The sequence below is a fragment of the Vulpes lagopus genome, chromosome 12 (assembly GCF_018345385.1).
Source record: "Vulpes lagopus strain Blue_001 chromosome 12, ASM1834538v1, whole genome shotgun sequence".
NCBI classification, from domain to species: Eukaryota; Metazoa; Chordata; class Mammalia; order Carnivora; family Canidae; genus Vulpes; species Vulpes lagopus.
In genome coordinates, this window is record NC_054835.1 from 22104521 (window position 1) to 22124880 (window position 20360).

The 20360-nt window shown below is 44.1% G+C and overlaps 1 protein-coding gene across 1 annotated transcript in view; it reads right to left on the reverse strand.

The window, feature by feature from the left end:
• The window catches only part of ASIC2 (acid sensing ion channel subunit 2), a 994353-nt gene that overhangs the window by 718985 nt on the left and 255008 nt on the right, over nucleotides 1–20360 (reverse strand). The gene's annotated exons all lie outside the window — the stretch shown is intronic.

Sequence of the window (20360 nt, forward strand, 5' to 3'; positions counted from 1 at the left end):
GGCTCAGAAGAGTGATACAAAAAACAGAAGACACACAAATTGTGAGGAAATGCCTATGGGAATCATCTGTGGATGAGAGAGCGGCCCAGAAGCTAGGATTCCCCAAACCAGAGGTCTCAGGGCTGCAAAATGGCTATCTGAGACAACAGCAGTAGTCTGGTCCCTGAATGCCCCAGATGAACTGATGTGCTAAGGTTGGGGGCACTGGTTGAGACAGAAGATAGCATATCTTTCCATTTGGGGCCACAGGCTACAGAGAAGGATGCCTGAAAGATATACTATGAAGAAAGAAATTGAAGCCAAGGCTTCCAATGACCATCTCAGACACATATCAGCAGTTATATAGTCTTTGTTTGTTTGTTAGAAAAGAGGTAGTGCGGTAATTACAAATGCAGGCTATTTAATCAGATTCAAATCTCAATTCTGTCATTCACTTGATACTTTCCTTTAGACAAATCACACCATCTCCTTGAGCCTCCATTCCTCCATTGGTAGATGACAATGATCCTTTCCCCACAGGGCTGTGGAGAGTGTTGAAGAAGATGATATATACAGAAAGATGGACACAATGCCCAGCACAGAGTCAGTACTCTATAAACACTATTGTCATTATATGATTCTGGAATGAATCATATAATTGGCCATGTGTTTTAATTCTTTGTCATTTCCCTCCTCCTCACCTTCCACCTCCTCCCCAGTCCTCATTTCCTTCCTATAAATTGTGGCTATAAAAGCATACAATAATCGTGTCTCTAAAAGCAGAAAGGTGGTTAAATCAATTGAGTAGAGAAGATAGGGTGAAAAGAGCTGAAAGCAATAGGATGGGTGAAAAGGAAATGACCCCTGAGTGTGCTGGTCAGAAAAAGATACATAGGATCCCCTCTGAGCCAGAGGAGTGTGAGGGTTCCCTCCCTACAGTAGGCCCTGACAGAGGCAGCTTCGCACTCCAACCAGGATGTTCCCTGAGTTTCCTACAGAGCTTCATGCATACATATCATGCTATTTCCAAACTGTATCATAGCTAATTAGGATAAGCTCTGCCCTGATCCAGAAGATTTGCAACTTACTATGCTTGGCAGTTCACCATCACTTACCCTCATTCTACATGTTTCATAATCTCATCATGGGTTTTGGTGAAATTCATGACTGTTTAAAGGCCCCAAAAGGATAAAAAGCTATGGTGCCTTTAAGACGGTAAAGCCTAGGAACAAGAGAACCACAAAAGAAAATTCCTAGCTACCGTTTTATCCCTAAAAGCAGCTGTATCTAAATTTATCAACAAAATGTAATCTGGAAGACATACTGTATTCCTTTAAAAGATTTCTAAGGTGAATTTCAGTTGTTTTCTCCACTTCAGTAATAGATATATCTAATTAAATACTTGAAAGTCCATTTAATTTTTAATTCAGGAAGTCATTCATGATAGAGGCAATTTAAACAACTCAGGGAAAACCTCAAACCCCAACAAAATTCCATTAACTACGTAGATACTTTAATGGTACATTTAACTAATGTTGAATTATGATGGGTCCCTGTAGAGGTACCTAGGCAGTGTATCAATTCCCTTTTGGGGAATCCAAGCTTTTAGCTTTTAATGATCAGTTCAGTTGATTAGATTGACACAGTGCAGCGATCAAGGTTACCTTTTATAGTTCACTCCTCAGAAGAACATTTCCTCTGGCCTTCCCTTGAAATTCAGTGATCCTGCAGAGCTTACGTAAGTATGATTCTTAGAACCTTCCTATGGGTTCATTTATTTGCCACCTTCCTGGCACGTGACAGAGGGCATGGAGACATCTGTGGGAGTGGGGCATGATTTTGAGCTGCTGCTAATCTGCTTCTAAAATTGGGGCTATAGCATTTGTCTCCAGCCATGGGCCCACCAACCACATGCAGGCTTCAGTGATCTGGGCTTGAATTTCTTCATAAGGGTCGCCTTGCCCTTGAACAGAGATAGATTCCTGGGGTTGAAAGAACAATGGGGATCATCTAGCATGATGCTCTCATTTCATCGATGAGGAGACAGACCCAGAGAGGGTCTTCCTTTCTTCTTGACCAGGAAGAAAAAAAGAGCTGCAGCACAGGTGTTCCACTTCCCTTCGCATGCTCTTACACCCTTCCCTGCCTTGGCCAGGCCCTAAGCACCGAGGAGAGTGCAGACTGGATTTGCCCTTATGATCTGATGTTCATGTCCAAGGAGTGGAGTGGGAGAAAGATAGAGTGGAAAACAAGCTAAATCACGAAAGATAAAATTCCATCCTCAAGGATTTCTGTGATAAACTTAACGGAGAAGCAGAACAAACACACTTGAAGCAATTAGGAGAAAATTATAAGACAATATATAATTAGGAGGGAAATTACATGGCACAAAAAAATGGAGAAAGCTTTATGTATTGCAGGAGACTGAGAGTCTTTGTGAAGGAGCTAGACACAGAAGTGACTTTGAATCATGTGGATTATTGAAGGGATGGATTTCTTTTCTGTGTGTCATAAGTAATATGAATGTTTAATGTGACTCTGGAGTCATACAGCTCTCGGAAACTTTACTGAAACTCTATAAACCTCAGTTTCCTTACCTATGAAATGGGAATAAGAAGCCATAATATGCCATCATAAGGGATGTGGGTTAAAGTGAGCTCCTTACATCAAGGACACTGACTCCCTGATGATGAATCCACATGAGAGCCAGGAGGGATCGTCAGGCAGTGCACTCACACTCTATTTCCATCTCCTGTGTGGGTGAAAGTTCTCCATTATCTACGGGGTAGTGAATGGGGCCCCCGTTCTCGTGTGGATTCATCATCAGGGAGTCAATGACTGTCTGTTGGCTAGTATTTACTTTATTGTAGTCCCACAGGACTAGGTCCCATTGCAACCCAAATTCCTTCATCTGTTAAGCAAGAGCCACCATGTGACAACATGCTGCAGACTTCCTTTTACCTGATGATACATAGTCTTCACTTGCCTGCCTTGTCTACAGATAAGGTTATACAACTTGGGTATGTCTTTGATCCACTGAGGCTCTCCTTAGAAGGCAGGGTGGGGGATTTAACATCATTGGTGTCATGATATGAAAAGAGCTCAAATTTATCTAGAAGCCTTTTAGGGCTCATGGGCAGGTGCTGCCCTACAACTGAAATACAGAAGGAAGAGGTAGGCTCGTTGCATCAGACGCCCAAGGAGAATGCATAAATGACTGATGAAGGTTCCCTGGCAGCCTCAGTAGGTCCTTCTCTCCTTATAGCATGGAATGTGAACGTAGAGATGAACTTGGTGTAAAGTATGAAATGACCGCGTGAGAGAGCATGAACCGGAAACAGTACCACATACACTGATGAAGGACATTCCTTTCCGTACCCCTTGTGATGGTTCATTGCTCATTCCCAGTGAGAGGGAACACAATGCACGCAACAAAGACTCTGAAAACTCTAACAGTTGGACCACCCTGAGTCTTCCCGCACAGGGCTCTCAAGGGGCACTGGCTACTCAAAATTAGGGAGAAGGAGTCTAGTGGATTAAATCCCAATTTTTAAAGTCGTGCTGGCAACATGGGTAGGGATATAAAGCATCTGTCTCAGAGCCTGGACTATAGCAGGTATGCAACAAAATGGTCAATATCTTCCCTAGACCAGAGTTTTCTGAGATGGATATGATTGAGTTAAACCAGGATAAACTACAGTAACCGGTGGTTTCCACTGATAGCCTGACCCTACTTGTGACTTCAGGGCTAAACATTAAAGAGAAGGGCCTTCCCTGAGAAGGAGACTCCACGTGGTCAAGAAAAGTATGGCGCTTAAGGGTGAGGGGAAGGTGGATTCGATTTAGCCTCAGTTATTTTTTAAAAAGCAGAAAGGTCAAAGTTTACTGCAAATCTTTTAAGAAATGGTCAAGTACATAGAAAACGAGTCCAGTAAAGGGTTCTGGAAATGCTGACTCTTTTTTCCTGGTTAGCTCAGGTTCTTGCTGTCTGTGTTCCCACCATGAACGACAGGAAAAATATCCCCAAATAAGAAGGTTCCCTTCACTTATTTTCAGAGACCGTCTGGATGGGGAGATACCTGATACTGCTTACAATCATCTGGAGGAGAGAGCTTCCTGAGCAGAAGGCCACAGCCATGCAGAGGAGAGAGAATGGGGGAATTCCTGAGGCTTTGGGGAAGATTAGGAACAGAATGTTATAGGATTGCTTCTAGGCAGGGCAAAATGTTAAACATTTTTACTCAGAGCTGTTTATTGAATTTTTTTAATCTATAGAAACATAATCATTTTAGAATTAGAAAATATCACATAGCATCTAACTTTCAACTCAAAGCAGAAATATTTGCTCTGGAATCATTGAAAGGGAGGCAGATTCTGCTGAAGCAGATCCAAAAAAAGGGATTTCAGTATATTCATAGGCAGCTCTTCCCATAATTTGATTTTAAAAAAAAAAAAAAAACCTATCCCACTTGTCAGAAAGCTCTTCTTTATATTAAGCTGAAATCTTACCTCTGCAGATTTTATCTTGGCTGGTAGCTAAGGTCTACTACAGCATGATGGCTTGTCCAGACCTAAATATTCCATATTGTCATTTCTTTGGTAACTTTTAACTGCTTCTCTTGGGTCTATTTCAAGGGAATAGGAAGTGGGGTGACTCTCTCTGGCATCAACTTCCTCTTTTCCCTTTTGCCCTTTTTCTTGTCAAAATAAAACAAGGCCCTTCATCTGTTCTTGGCCTGAGTTGATGGGGAAATGAGTCCCAGTTGGGCCTGAAAGCAATCATGTGGCCCTCCCTCCTCTAACAGCTAAGCATCTAGTAGTATCGTATTTTCTTACAGCATCTCCCTCGTGGTGTTTTATAATGTATTTGCATTTCAAAAGTAATTGCTTAGGAGTTTGGCTGTCCTTTTGAGAAAATACTGATGATCCTGTATTTCCATTTGAGCATAAATTATGTTGCCCCATCCTCCCCCCTAGTTTGGAGTTTTGGGGCCCCGTTCACTACCCCGTAGATAATGGAGAACTTTCGCCCACACAGGAGATGGAAATAGATTGTGAGTGCACTTCCTGACGATCCCTCCTGGCTCTCGTGTGGATTCATCATCTCCTCAAGCACCAGGGAAGTTTCACCATACCCACTGAGCCCCTGCTTTGGCTCAAGCCTGGTGTGAAGTTCTAGGCTACCCTGAAGACCAGGGCACCCTTCCTTCTCTTGAGGGCTGTTATTTCTATTCTGTTGCGAAAGAACATAACCTGGCAGACTGGTAAACTTGTTAATTCTTGGATCCAAAGTTAAAGAAAGCTCTGGGAAAAGTTTTGGTCAGAGAAATTTCTAGTCTCTGATTTAATTCAGGAGCTGCCAGTGTTTATGCATATGCGGGCACTTAGCTACATTTGCATCCACATCAGACTCCTCCCTGCTGACAGCAGGCCTGTCTCTTGGAGGGTACAGATGTAATTATCCTTTCGCTAGTGCATGGCACACTGTCAGGGTTTTGCTCTAGAAGAGAGAAAAGACCCAGAAACAAGTCTGAAGAGGAGAGGAAAGGGAAGGAGAAGGTTGCCTGTTCTGTTGACTTGGAAACCCTCCCCTTAGGAGCAGCTGCAAAATGCCCCACATGTCCTTCCCAGGCTCCTTCTTCTGTCCTTTTCCATTCTGTTCTCTTTTTGCATGTCGCCAAAGCATCATTATAGAAGATAAGGGTAAGAGGGGATCAAAGGCATGGTAGCCCACCATAGCCAACAGAAAGGGTATAACTGGTGCTACTTCTTATCATCATCTTAACTCCTCTCCAGATACCTATTTCTAGCCTTAAAAGATGAAGCTTGATCTATGTGGCTGGTTAAACATTTTGTTCTTTTACTCTTCCTAGATGTAGAAATAACATAATCAAGTTCTGACCTAAATACACTAGCTAAGTGGTATCAAAATATAGCTGGTTTTGTGAGTGGCAAGAGAGACAGATCCTCCACAAGTCCTGTCATCTCATATCACCCAAGAAAATCTAGACATACACAGAACCACGTCTTGAATCAGTCACAGCAGGCAGGGGATTTCACTGTGCTGGTAACACTGAACCCAACGGCAAGCTTGTGGTCACCCAGAAAGCCTAATGAGATGCAGCTTTCTAGACCACAGCAGTTCCAGACACTGGAGTGAGTGCTCCACTGGCAGCAAGATGGAGACTGCATATCAGGGGTTGAATGCTATCAAAATCACCCTTCATTTACACCCGGCCAAGGAGTCTGCACCCAACTAGTAAGCTGCTGCAACGCTCAAATCCTTAGCATCAGCCAGACTGATACATATGCTACCTTTAAAAAGTGCTGTGTTGATTCTACTCATTAAAAAATAACTAAAGATGAAATTAAATATATTTTTGCCACATTACCCAGTAGCTTCACTTCTGGAATATAGTTGCTCCAGTTCAATATGCCAGAAATCTATTCTAGAGAATAGATTTTGAAATATATACCAGAGAAATTCCTGGGCAGGTTCTTTGGAAGGCATGCATGAAAATTTCTTTGGAGTGTTGACTGTTATAGGGGGGAGTTAGAGCCAACACAGACATCCATTGTTAACAGACAAGTAAATAGATTTTAAGGAATATCATGTCATAGTTGGAAGAAGCTAGAATACATATAGCATACATCTTCATCTGTGTGTTCATGCTTGCGTGTGTGTGTGTGTGTGTGTGTGTGTGTGTGTGTGTTTGTACAAGGCCCAGCTATTGGAGCAGCAGGAACTATGTACCTTCTCCATCAAATAGGCATGGTAATTATTTTAGGTACCAACACCATGATGAAAAGTGGAAGACAACCAGACAACGAGTTAGTCTCGGCTTTTTCTCTCTGAGATTGGCTTCTTCATCTATAAGGTTAAGATCCTAGTTCTGTTTCCCAGGCTTATTGGTGGTTCAAAATAAACCACCGCATACAGGTGGTTTAGGAAATTTGACGCACTTGCCACATCTATATAAGCCATTTTCATTCTTGCTAAAGTAGTATAGTCTGCTGCCAGCAGAAGTTCCTACATTGTTCAGATTCTAGTCACTACCCTTTCCTTCAAAGCCCCTTCTAGGCAGAGGGGATGTCATAGCAGAGCCAGGGCATAGTGTGTCTCAGCAACTGTCTGTCCATGAAAACCATACTGTACCTAGGAGAGCACTGAAGTCCTACTCTCAATACCTTCTAGGAAAGTTTCCTTTTTGGATGACTCTCCTTCTATTGGAGATGTCTAGGAGCCCAGTGAATAGGTCCAGGTCCAGGTATTGTTTTTTGATGGCTTCTCTTACAGATGGTTCTTCTCTCATGTGAAGCAAGATAGATGCTGGCCGGACCACAGCCTTCTCATCACTGGCAGGACTGTGAAGGGCCATCTGGTTGAGGAAGGGAAGTCTCTTCCCTTGCAAAGGCAGTTGGATTTAACATGGGAGAAGGAAATAAAGGGAGTGAACCTCCAAAACCCTTAACCTACTGCTGTTTCTAGGCATCAGGTAACCAGTGAAGTATTTTTATGTTATTTTAGAAAGACATAAAATAACACCATTTTTACCTTTTCTTACTGCAATAAATTCATCTTTGCCCCAAGAGAGTGCTGCCACTGTCCCTTGGCTGAACCAGACTATTATTCCCAGGGATTTAAGAAGCTTCTGAGAGCCCTGCTGTGCCCAGGCATTGTTTGGTCCATCCCACTGGCCACAAGGTAGAACTCTGGAAGACCCTACTCAGGACAGTCTTCCAAATAAGAAATAACTCTGTTAGGTGCTTCCATTCATATTCTCAGCAAATACTTACTGAATCCCTACCATGTGTCAGACACTGCACATAATGATAATGAATAAGGTGTGACCTCTGTTCTCATGGGACTTCCACACTGTGAGGCTGTTATTCTAGAGATCCCTTTCTTTCTCATCTGAAATTAGAATCACTGTAGCATAATGGTTAAGGGTGTGGGCTCTGGGCCGACAAGGCCTGGGTTCCAGTTCTGGCTTGACCAGTGATGGGCTATGTGATCCTGGACAAGTGACTTCATGTCAAAGGGAGCTAATTGCAGTACCCATCTCATAGGCCTGCATGGAAGGCAAAATACACTGAAACACATGTAAAGCACTTAGAACCACAGTGGCACATGGTGAGTACTCAGTAATTTTTCCCCCTAACTATATCCCAGCAAGATTCTTCTACTTCTAGGCCAATTCATTTTATAGCTCTTGCACATGAATTGCTAATTCCAGCCATCAGTCCTTTATATAGATTTTTATTTCCTTCCCACTAATTTATGTCTATAAGTGATTCTAAGCTCTAATCTCATTAACTCTAAAAGATCTTTTCTGATAAACCCCAGGTCATTTTAATTGTTCTTTACCTTTCCCCTTTCTCCCTGCAGGCCTGTTCTATCACACTTAGGGTTATACAATATCATCCCCTCTGGGTTCAGAAAAGGCAAGTCACTAGCAGAAGATCACACAGCTAGCTCTTAATGCTAGATGCTAGGGCTCAAATTCTGGTCAGCCTGATTTCAAATTCTATGACTTTTTACTATGTTATTCTGGTTTTCATCACATCGTAGAGGACTCTAATAAAAAAATATTTCAATTACTGCTATTATATTGAGTGCTCATTATCTTCCTTGTATGGGGTAATGTGTGTGTATATATAAATTATATACATAGTATATATGTATGTCTGTATGTAACATATACATGTAATATATATCTGTAATACTATATATTATACAATAACATACCTGTAATATATGTAATATATATATTACTGTCATAATACATATAAATTTGGGGTTTATGAGGAAAGACTTCTTAGAGTTGGCAAGATTTGAGCTCTTAGAGCAATTTGTAGACATAAATTTTCATATATTATGTAATTAGTATTATATATAATATATACCTATTAATTGTATAAATTATATACCTATGCTATTATGTATGCTTACATACTTACACACATGTAATGCATATACCTACATATATACCAATGTAATATAAATATGTATATATGTTTATGTATATACTCATTTAACCCTTGCTTTGAGAGGAAAGTACTATTATTATGCCTAATTTATAGATGAGGAAATTAACTCTAGGAGAAGTTAAGCAAGCTTCCCAAGGTCACATCATGAAAAAAGATGGGATTTGAATCTGGATCTGTCAATTTGTATCTTTTCCATTGTTTGTACTTCACAGACCTTACTACACTGGTGACTCAATGGTTAAGGCAAAATAAGTAGTAATTGAAGGGATCAATAAATTACATATGAGTTCCTACAACTTTTGTTCATCTTCTACACCTATTAGCTGAGGTGAAAGTTCAATGTACTTTAGTCTGGGTGTGCATTTTCTGGGCCCCCTGGTGTGTGATTGGTAATATGGTATGTAATATAAGCCTTCTTTTAGATAATAAGGTTTCATCTCTCTTTGGTTCTGTCAAATTCCCAAGTGGTGGCAAGACCTGCTGCTTTAGACTATGAACTCTCTTCATGGTTCATTGGTAGCTGGGATAGTCCTGAAGGGCCAAGTATTTGGGGTCTTGCTTAATCAGGGGTCCCAGGTTGGCCCTGAGTTTCTGTTTACAGTTGGTTCTTAAAATATTGGGGGAATTTGAAAAAAATAGTGCTATCCAGCAATAAATTAAGCCAGTCCCAACACTCACAAAATCCATAATGGTGTAGATATCCACATAGACCTTAATTGTGATTTAATAGTGTTTACTGTAATTCAGCTCCAGGGAAATGTACTTTCAATTAACCAGTATAAACACAATGTCTACTTACCCCATAAATGTTCTCCTAAATGTGCTAATTAAGGCCTACATCCAATGAGTTTCATATTATGCCCTCCTTTTCCCCAAAACACCACTCTGCTCCAAGATCACCTTACTTTTATCTCAATTGTTGGCATAGTGGTCTATTGTCTGCCTCCAATCTTGCCTTAATTCACCCTCCATGATGACTCCCCTTGTTTAACCACATCATAACTTCTGGCCTTCATGCACACTCCTCTGTAATATGGCCTCCAATCTACCCACTGGTCTCATCTTCTACTTTTCACCACTATCACCTCACTCGAGCACTCCTACAGCCAGGGCTTTGTTCCTTCTGTTTCCTCTTTTGGAACTACCCTTCCCACTATCTGTTCACATGAAAATCCCCTCTCCTTCAAGGCCATCCTCAAGACTCCACCAAAAGCATCTGGTAATTTGTCTGTTTGAACGTGGATGTGGCTCTACTTCCTTTTAAGGTCCATACTGATTTATCCTTCTCTAATGGAATTTGGGATATATATGTCTGTCACTTCTACAACAAAGACTGGAAGTTTTGGTTCTATGTTTTCATCTCTGTACCTTCATAGGGATTGGCACATAGATGGTTTATAAATGATTGCTGAGTTAAACAGAGTCACAGTGAACAGATAGGAAGTAGAAAAGGCAACGCCCAACTGCTGGGCTCTTTGTGAGACAAAAAGACTAGGGCAGTCACTAAGGTTCCTCCAGTGTGTGAGTATTCCTCCTGCTTAAGTGAATGCCAAGCTGAGCTTCTGCATTTATGATTCATCCAGATCTTGTTCTTCACCCCTAAATAGTGTTTGTAGTTATTCAGTAAGACCCTTAAGACTTGATCAAATATCTGTTGACATATCCTTAAAGTATCTTCTCGTATATAAGTAACTACAAATGTCAATAAAATTTCAGCAGTAGTTATACGATAGAACTTGAGTAGGGAGTCAGGAGATCTCAGCTGTAGCCTCAGAAATATCATTAAATTGCTGCAGAACTAGGATAATTGGAGCTCCGTTATTTCATTTTTGGGCCTCTGTACACAGCAAAAGTGAGATAATTGGATGGTGAACAGTATGGCGCCTTATGATAGCATTCAGGCTGGGGATCAGTGGTCTGCCATCCTGGTCACCCATTAAAATCACCTGGGGCTTTACAAAGGGCACTTTCTGCCCCACCCCAACCGACTGATACTCACTGAAGTTATCACCGAGGCATCAGAAGATCTTTAAGTTCCCCCAAGTCATTCCAAAGGGCAGCCAAGGTAGAAAGCAAGCCTCTACTCTAGACCAATGCCTCTCAGATTTTAATGTACATCCAAACCACCTGGGGAACTCTGCAGAGTCTGATTCCTTCTGTCTGAGGAGGGACCCAAGAGTGTGCATTTCTAACAAGCTCCCAAGTGACTACAGTGCTGCTAGTCCATGGACCACACTTTAAAAAGCAAGACCCATTTTATTTTGTATAAATTCCTCAAGGGGCTCTTCTTGGAAAGAGCCATATAACCAACCACAAGATGCATTATTGGCCCTCATAGGTGTCTCTGAAATTTAGGTGCTAGCCACTCTTCAGACTCAGAGTTTCTAATTTCAGAAGAACCTAAAAAACTGTTCCAGAAGGCAATCAGGTCATTAGGACGGGTCTAAAGAGAGTCACCACAATAACAGATGCTTAAGAGACTGTTGTAAATAGCTGTGTACTCAGAAACATTGGATAGATGCTACTTTAAGGCCTCAAACTATACACTAGTCATTGCATCCCCAGGACCCAGAGTCCCACAGTCTTAGCATTCTCCAAATCTTCCTGGCAAGGCCCAAATGAATTCAGACAACACTTACTGATCCCCCATTGTGGCCGTGCTTATGTATTTATTGTCTCCCAGCCCCAGATTCACCCTTCTACATTCTGCTATATTATTCTGGGCCTGAGACTCTGCAAACCACTTTTCTCCTTTGCTTCTAAGGGGGCCCAATCATCCCAGTTCACGCACAACCCTCCCCGTTTTAGCACCTCAAGGTCCACATCCCAGGAAACCTTTTACTTATTCTCGCCTGCTTGCTATGAGGCTCTGCAAATAGGTGTCACCAGGAGGAGATTAGTAAGGGGAGAGAAGGGGCAGTCTTCTTCCTGGTTCGCTTGCGTTCCCGTCACCGCTATGCCAGCTGGTGGCAGGTGCCACCCACTCAGCATTCAGGGCCAGCTCAGGGCTCCAATCAGATGTCACAGCAGTTCAGCAGTGTCCCTCCTCAGATGTTCAAGCCCCAGCCCCATAGGCCCCTCTCCTGAGTTTCTAGACTCTGATGATCCACTTTTTCCCTTGTTCCTCCAGCTCTGGGGGCGAGTTTCTATTTCTTGCATTTCTCATACACGTGTTACACCAGTGTGCTCCATTTAAACCTGTCTAAACATTTTTAATATGTTGAATTCCTTCTGATGATATGCCTCGTCTGGTTTTCCTGGCTGGTTTCTGGCTGGTATATCTGCTCTGTGCCAACTACTCAGCTGGGCACTGGAAATTTTAAGGCAAAGATGGCACAGCTGCCGCCCTCTAGTGGGAGGATAGATGAGTGTACCTTTATTATAGTGCAATGTGATAGGTGCTGAGCCAACTACACTCAAGGTGTCAAGGGAGCCCAGTGCAAGGGGTTCCCAAAATAGGGATCTGGGGAAAGCTTTCTGGAGGAGGTGCTGTTTGAAATGGATTTCAACTGGGGCCTTCACAAAATGAAGAAAAAAGCAATGGTCTTTCAGGTAGAGGGTATAGCCTATACCAAGGCATACAGAAGTGTAATAGCACAGCATGCTCTAGGAATAATTCTGCATAGTAAGATAAGGCCGGTGGATAGAGGACTAGTCAACAGTCCATAGACTGACCACTCCAGTTGTCTTAGTCTGCTCAGGCTGCTACAACAAATATCATAGGCTGGTGGCTGATATCATAGTTCTAGAGGCTCAGAAGTCCAAGATCAAGGAGCCAGCTGATTTGATTCCGGATAAAAGCCTTCTTCCTGGCTTGCAGACAGCTGCCTTCTTGCTGTGTCTTCACGTGGCAGGGAGAAGAAATGCTGGCGGTCTCTTCCTTTTTCTTACAAGGGCACTAATCACGTCACGGGAGCTCCACCCTTATGACCTCACCTAGACCCAATTACCTCTCAAAGGTCTCCCCTCCTGGTATGATCGCACTGGGGCTTAAAGCTCAAACATGAGTTTGGGGGACAGAAAATTCAGTCATAGCAGACCCTTAGTGCTAAGTTATTTGGAGTTGATCCTGTAACTTTAAGCCATTAATAAAAGATTTTTTAAAGGGGCCATGACAGGGCCTTATTATCATGTCTATAGATGGCTCCCGGGGTGGCCAGGTGGGAAATTGAGAAGGAGAGTTGATGCCTGTGAGGAGTGTGGCTTTTAAGTGAGATATAGCTTAATTTTATAGGCTGGAAATCCATGGTCTATGTTGTAAGAAACAGGTGGATGTCTTAAATCAAGCAGAATTAAAACCTAGGTAGGTCATTGCCTCAGGTATGCGGGGACATAGATATTTACACACACGCAGAGTCACAATTATTTGGTTGAAAGAACAGAATGGTTTCTTCTGAGAAGAGCATCTTAATTTGTCATGAAGAGGGCGTGGCCATTCTGATGGACAGCTACACAATCGTGAAGGCTCCAGAAAGCATGCTCTAGGCTTTAGAGCAAATGGATGATCCCTTAATTTTCAGGGACCCAGAAGCCACTGGGACAGGGAAGGTGCTTGAAAAGAAAGAGTTAACAGGTGAGGCATGGTCTTTTTCTAAGGCCAGGTGTAGACAACAACTAGAAATACAAAGGCAAACAGAAGGAAAATTCTCCAGCGAGCGGGGGAAGGTGTGGGTGCGGGGGCCAGAGGTCCTCGCAAGCAGTTTCCGGTTGTTTTGGGAAATGCTGTGAAGGAGTGAAAAGGCTAGTGGGAGGCTGGGACCATTTAAATGTACCTTTTAATATTTTTTCCAATTAAAGTCTGAAAGCCAGCCTGTAAGCCTAAAGTGCTGGAGGCCGTTAGCCACCCAAGGGAAGGCAGTTAGGCACAGATGGGCCACAGCTACAGAATTACAATAAGTACACGTCCCAGGTCTAGAATGTTTCCACCACTGGGCCCTGTTCGATGTTAAAAGGGCCCATTTTGAAACCAATCAAAGATAATGTCACTTCACAGACTGAAAGGCAGCCAGTGGGAACATGCTGTCCCCCAGGGAAGGTCCGCACGGTGTGAGGAACATGGACATGCTCCAAGGGCCACCTTTCCTGGCAGAAACCCAAGGGAGAGGGAGCCATCGGGCTTCCTGAGTGGCCATTCCTGGTGTTTTGGTCATCATCACAGGATGTAATTGAGACCATCCCGCAACGTCCCACACTAAGGCTTAAGCACAAAACTCTAAGATGTCTAGGAGCTGGAGAGATGTGTCAGCACCCACACCTGAGGCCATTCTGGGGCCTCTGACTAGAAGCCAGAGGGGATGCCACAGCATTGGGAAACCAGAGGGGAATGTGGGTGTGAATGTGTGAACTTGGGGGCAGGAAGAGGGGATGAAGAATGAGATTGTCTTGCTCTGTCCCGATGGATCGTACATAGAGTGACTTCAGGCCTGGACACTGCACTTGAGGAGGGAGGCTGAGGGATCGCAGCAGTGGCCGGCTCCTGGAGGACTGGGAAGTGAGACAGGGGAGCTCTGGGGGTGTGAGGAATGGGACGCAGAAGGCCCAGCAGAACACCAGCCCTGCTCACTGCCATGGGACAGGTTGTCCTGTGAAAGATTAAGTCAGACCTGCCCAGGGAGGCCAGCGGGGAAAACCAGAACAGACAAGAGGGATTCCAGGGAGACCGAGCACAGTGTGAGGAGAGGAAGAGTCTGGAGCAGGCAGTGGTGAGCGGTCCAGCAAAGCACTCGGGAACCCAAAAGGTACGCCACGTGATAACAAAGGGGGCCTCGGGCCTCTGCCTGCACGCACCCTCACCCTGCTCTATTGTCTTCACAGTGTTTACCATGTGAAATGGTCCTGTTGATCTGTTGGCTTGATGATTATCTCATTTCTAGTAGACTATAAACCCTATTACAGCAAGGACCTTATCTGCCTTGTTTTCTGCTGTGTCCCAAGAACCGAGAACAGTGCCTGGCACCTGACAGGTGGTCATGTATATGGATACAGTGACAGAGGGGACACTAGTGAATGGACTCACCTACCTTTTTAAGGTAGGTGTTAGAACTGGCTTTCAAGACTTAAAAAAAATCCCTTTCTCGAATGAACCCTCACTTGAGACCCCAATCCATAAAACAGATTAATGTGGCATTTTAATAATATACATTTATATCATAAGTCCCAATGTCAAACAATTATTCTTTAACTTATAATGAAAAGAATCACTAAGAACTGTGAGATTGTTTGGATAAACATTAATAAAATCTCTGAAACCGAGGCTACCAAAAGACCAAAAACATAATTTATTCCTCTCTTTTCTTTGGCTTGCGGAGCACTGAGAAAACCCTGATTCGCGCAGAGAAGTAGCAGCAAATGATAGCGGTCTCTAATAGCTCATCTGACAATCTCGGGATAATTCTTTAATTAAACTGATGCAGAAACTTGAAAAGGGAGTAGCTGTAAAATTGAGCTAGAAAGTTGAATCTCTTATAGTTTGTAACAGTGGGTTGTGCCTCTTACCATACATTCAGCAGTCACACAAGAAGAGGCAAAGCAGACAATAAGTGCCAATTGTACTTTGATGTGTGACATTATCATGACTCTGATGAGTTATACATTCGGTTATAATTACACAACCAACCACTGGGCCATGCTGGGAGTCAAGCACCTTCTCTCTGTCTGACTCCTGACTGAACACAAGACTGTGTTTCTGTGCTGTGAAACTATAATTCCCACAGATGTAGATGCTTGGGCATGAAGTTATCTTTTTTAAAAAATCAGTGCAGAGAGACACCTGGGAGGCTCAGTGGTTGAGTGTCTGCCTTCGGCTCAGGGCATGATCCCGGGGTCTTGAGCTCAAATCCCACATTGGGCTCTCCACAGGGAGCCTGCTTCTCCCTCTGCCTATGTCTCTGCTCCTCTCTCTCTGTCTCTTATGAATAAATAAATAAAATCTTTAAAAAACTTAAAATTGAAATTAAATAAATTAGTGCAGGTGATGCAACCTTCACAAGCAAGGACTCATTTTCAGGAAGTTCTGATATAGATGTATAACCCTACTGAGGAGAAGGGGTCCCAGAACCACACAAAAGTGATCTGGTAAATACAAATTAATGTATTTATGGTTAAAATTTGGTATATGGCATTTTAAGTTGTGCATTGTTGTTCTAAATGACTTTGCTGATTAAATATATGTCTGATATATATAAATGAAGTTTGAACTAAAATATCCTGCAGGATTCCTGCAGCCCTTGGACTTAAATACTACCAGATGAAGCCAAACCTAAGGGTTCCTTGTGAGTCTGAGATTCTCTCAGATTGGCTGGGAGGTAGTCATAACCTTCCTGATGCATGAGGACCCACAGAGACCACAGCAATGAGGGCAGACCAATTATGGGCTTTCCCACAAGACTTGCCATTATAAGCATCCAAGTAAGCAAGAACTATTCCTCCCAGATTCCCTGTCCCAACACTGAAGGTACTTCCATCATAATGGTGATGGCGGATGGGCACATAGAGAGAGAGATGGTGGCCACCAGGGGATGGAGAGTCATCAGCCCCCAAACCTTCACAGAGATGGCAGTGACCTTCATTTCCCTATGCCAGCAAAGGAAGAAACAAATTCCCCCCACCTAATTTAAGGGACTATCCAGTTGCCAAATATAAAGTGTGATCCTGTTTTTAACTCTATTTGTGATTATCAAATATTAGATTGTAACCGCTACCACCTTTTATTAAGCGTTATGTGCAAGATATTTTCATAATTGAATGATACAAATTATTTTTTCTAGCAATCTCAGAATTCTCATTTTTTTTCATATCCTTATTTTACAGAGGAGAAAACTGAAGAATGCCGATGTCAACCTGGCTAAAGTCATGCGGCAAGCATTCAGGGAAACCCAATATCATCATATCCTTACAGCTTGGCTCTAAAGTCCAAACCTTTAGCCACTTTAACATATGAACACATCATGGAGGGAAGCCAAGCTCAGAAGATAAAATGACAAGTTTTAGGATACCTGAGGTTTTAGAAAAAAAATCCAAAATTACAAAATTCTCCAAAATATGGTAAAGTTTTATAAACGTCAAGTACCATTCTATTGATACCTAATTCTATTAGTTGATTGATACCCAGTTATATTAATTGATATTCAGGTTTCATCTTAGCCTGTGCTGAGACGTTTTTTTCTTTCATGGAAACTTATCTCCCAATTTATTGTGTATGCCAAAGGGAAAACAGATTCACTCTCCATCATTTTGGTATACAACCGACATCACCAGGATGCTTTTATATTGTTGAGTGAAGGATGCACATATAAATGGAGCAGTGAACCCTGAGATATACAGTGGATGGGACGAAGAGGCGCCCTGAATGAATGAGCTAATATGGTGCAGCGGGAAAGACATAATTTAGGAGGTAGACAGTGGCTCTGCCACTGAAGAGTGGTATAACCTTGGACTGTGCACCTCACCTCTAAATCTCAGTTTTCTGAGCTGAGAAATGGGGGTAATGTACTCCCACAGGCCTGCTGGGATAATGGAATGATCATATTTTAAATGTCTGCTACAGGTGGCCTTTTGGGATGCCTGGGTAGCTCAGTGGTTGAGCCTCTGCCTCTGGCTCAGGGTGTGATCCCGTGGTTCCGGGATCGAGTCCTGCGTCGGACTCCCTGCATGGAGCCTGCTCCTCCCTCTGCCTATGTCTCTGCCTCTCTGTGTGTGTGTCTCTCATGAATAAATAAATAAAATCTTAAAAAAAAATTCTTTAAATGTCTGCTACACAGGGGCTGGCTCCCTGACATGTCTAAACTCTTCTTCCCCACCCTTAATTTTCTCATGAGATTTATGCACACGATTAAAATGACCTTATTTATCCAGTATATAAAATAAAAGTATCTTATCAAATGTCATGACAAGGAGTGATAAATGCTGATGAACTGTTCTACATAGCTGAATAAAAGGTTGTGAGGTTGAGGCCCTGTGATTTCAGAGCCCCTGCTGCCTCCAACCTTGCCAATGTTCCTGTCAATATCTAACTATTTAGCTAAAACGGACTTTTTCTTCTTTCACGACTTTGGAATTGAGGGGACTCTGGAGACTGCATGCAAAGATCTCCCTGCTATTCTCCAAGTGACAGACAAAATGTCTAGATTTCCAAGAGCCATGGGTGACAACCGGGGACACTGGGCATAAGCAAAATGTCCTGAGTGAAATGTTGAAAGAGCATACAAGGCCCTCATGTCAGAGCCCAGTGAGCACAGGGTTTTCAGACAAGCTCTGGCTTTTGGCCCTTCTCCTAGGGAGGACATGGTACGGGTTCTGGGAGTCAGCTCCCTCCCAGATGGGATCCGTGGGAGTGGACTCAGCAGGCACTGATGGTAAGCCTCGGCCAAACAGTCAGGCTGAAGCACTGGCTACAGTGCTCACCCGGCTCTCTACCAATGGCCAACGTCCACTTGCTTCACTGCCCGATTCTGCCGAAGGCTGACCGGATGAGCCCTCTCCCCTACCTGGGGGTGCGTCTCCTGTTGCAGCGGCCTCACGGATAGCTCTGATGGCCAAGCCCTTGGCCATCACCTTGTTCTGTTCAATCTCATGTGCAGAGAGTGGGGCTGGTGACAGCGGGTGAGCCAGTTCTGGATTCAGCAGGTACATGGAAGACGTGATGTCACCTCTCCATAATGAGTATTTTTCCGTGAGCTGAACTGACAATTCCAATCTGACTCCTTTCAAAGTGGGATGTTTGCTGTTAAACACACATGCGCACCCACCCACACACAACAACACTGTCTATTTCTTTTACAGCCTACACCTGTGAGCAGCTGGGATTCCTGGTGATCACTTTCAGGAGCCTCAGTTTCTCTCCAGGGACCTGACCCTCCAAGGCCGAACCCAGATGACCAGGAAAGTAGTTTCTCATAGCTACCCCCGCCCTCATAGATCCCAGTCCTGACAACTTTGTTCTGGCTGCCCACAGGCTCAGGGTTCTGGTTTCCCCCGGGCCTTTCCAGGGGCTGTGTGGAAGAGCCCCCATCCCCAGCCAGGCACACCTAAACCCAGGTACCTAGAGGATTTGGAAGCAGCTCTGAGGACCTCCCCACATCCTCCCCAGGAGCAGAGACCTCTGAGAGGCCCCTGGTGGGAAAGAAAGACAAACCTCAAAGGAGCAATGTTCTGTTACCTTTAGGTTCTATCACTGCCACGGGTTCTGGAAAAGAGCCACCTGTTCCTGGGGTCTCCGTTTTCTCATCTAGCAGGCAGGGAATGGCTCTGCTTTACCTGTCCGGCCAGCTCTGTGGCCAGCTGTCTACAGTGAGGTTATCAACCAGCCAGAGTAATTCCCAGGTCAATAGCGAACAGCCCACATAATCGATACTTCCCCAGCCTCTAGGCTGACACTCCATCTTTAGCTCTTCCTGCAATCCGCAGCTCCTGGTCTCCGGCCCCTTCCTGCCCGTGGGGGGGCACACGCAAGGCTCAGAAATGAGACTGATCTTGCCCTTGCCCTCTACTCGAGACAGCTTCCAGGGGCCCATGGTGCCCTCAGCTTAGCCATGGTAAACCAGACACAGCCCGTTCTCCCTATCAACCAGCATTTCTGAAGAGTCTTTATGTGCTGGGGCCAGAGAGGAGAATGGGCTTGTCCCTGCTCTCGAGGATGGCCTAGAGGGTGAGGCGGATGAGCCGATGGGCAAGGACAAAGCCCTGCGGTGTCTGTAGTGTAGAGAGAAGCACAGAGATGGGAGTCCAGTGGAGGGCAGTCTGGGAAAGCTTTGAGAAGGAAGGAAGGAGTAAGCATTCACAGGGCAAAGGGGAGTTGAGGGGGTGGCAAGTGCGGGAAGCCTTCCAGGCAGAGGGAGATGCAGATGCACGGATCTGAGGATAAGTAGGAGAACAGCTCACTCTGGACGCCTTATGAGACACACACATTGTCCCCATTTGATAGAAGAGCGGACTGAACTCTAGGAGGTAGAGATGCTCCCCTGGGGCCCCGCGGCCAGCGGCCTGCAGAGCCCGAGATCCCTCCAGGACACACTCTGCCTTTCCAAGGAAAGGCTTGGCAACAGCGGCAGAGGTGCAGTTGCAAAGTGGAGTCACTGCTGCCTTTGCCAAAAAATGCATTAGCCTGGGGAGCAGAAGAGCTAACTGGGTGTCCAAGCCCTCTCCAAAGAGGACAGGAATGGGTTACTGCTAGAAGCAAAAGAAGCCCCCAGAAGCAGCGAGGTCTACATTCTCTCCTCTGTAAAGCCCAACAGGGGGCAAACAATCCCTGGTAACCTGGGGAGGGGAGTGTCTCCCCATCTTTCTTCTGACACAGTCAGCCCCTTAGGTACCGCACCTCTTGTTCCTCTGCGTCCTCGCAATCAGCCACCACCTGGGGGGCCTAAGAATGTCATCCTCTGTTTCCCATGTAC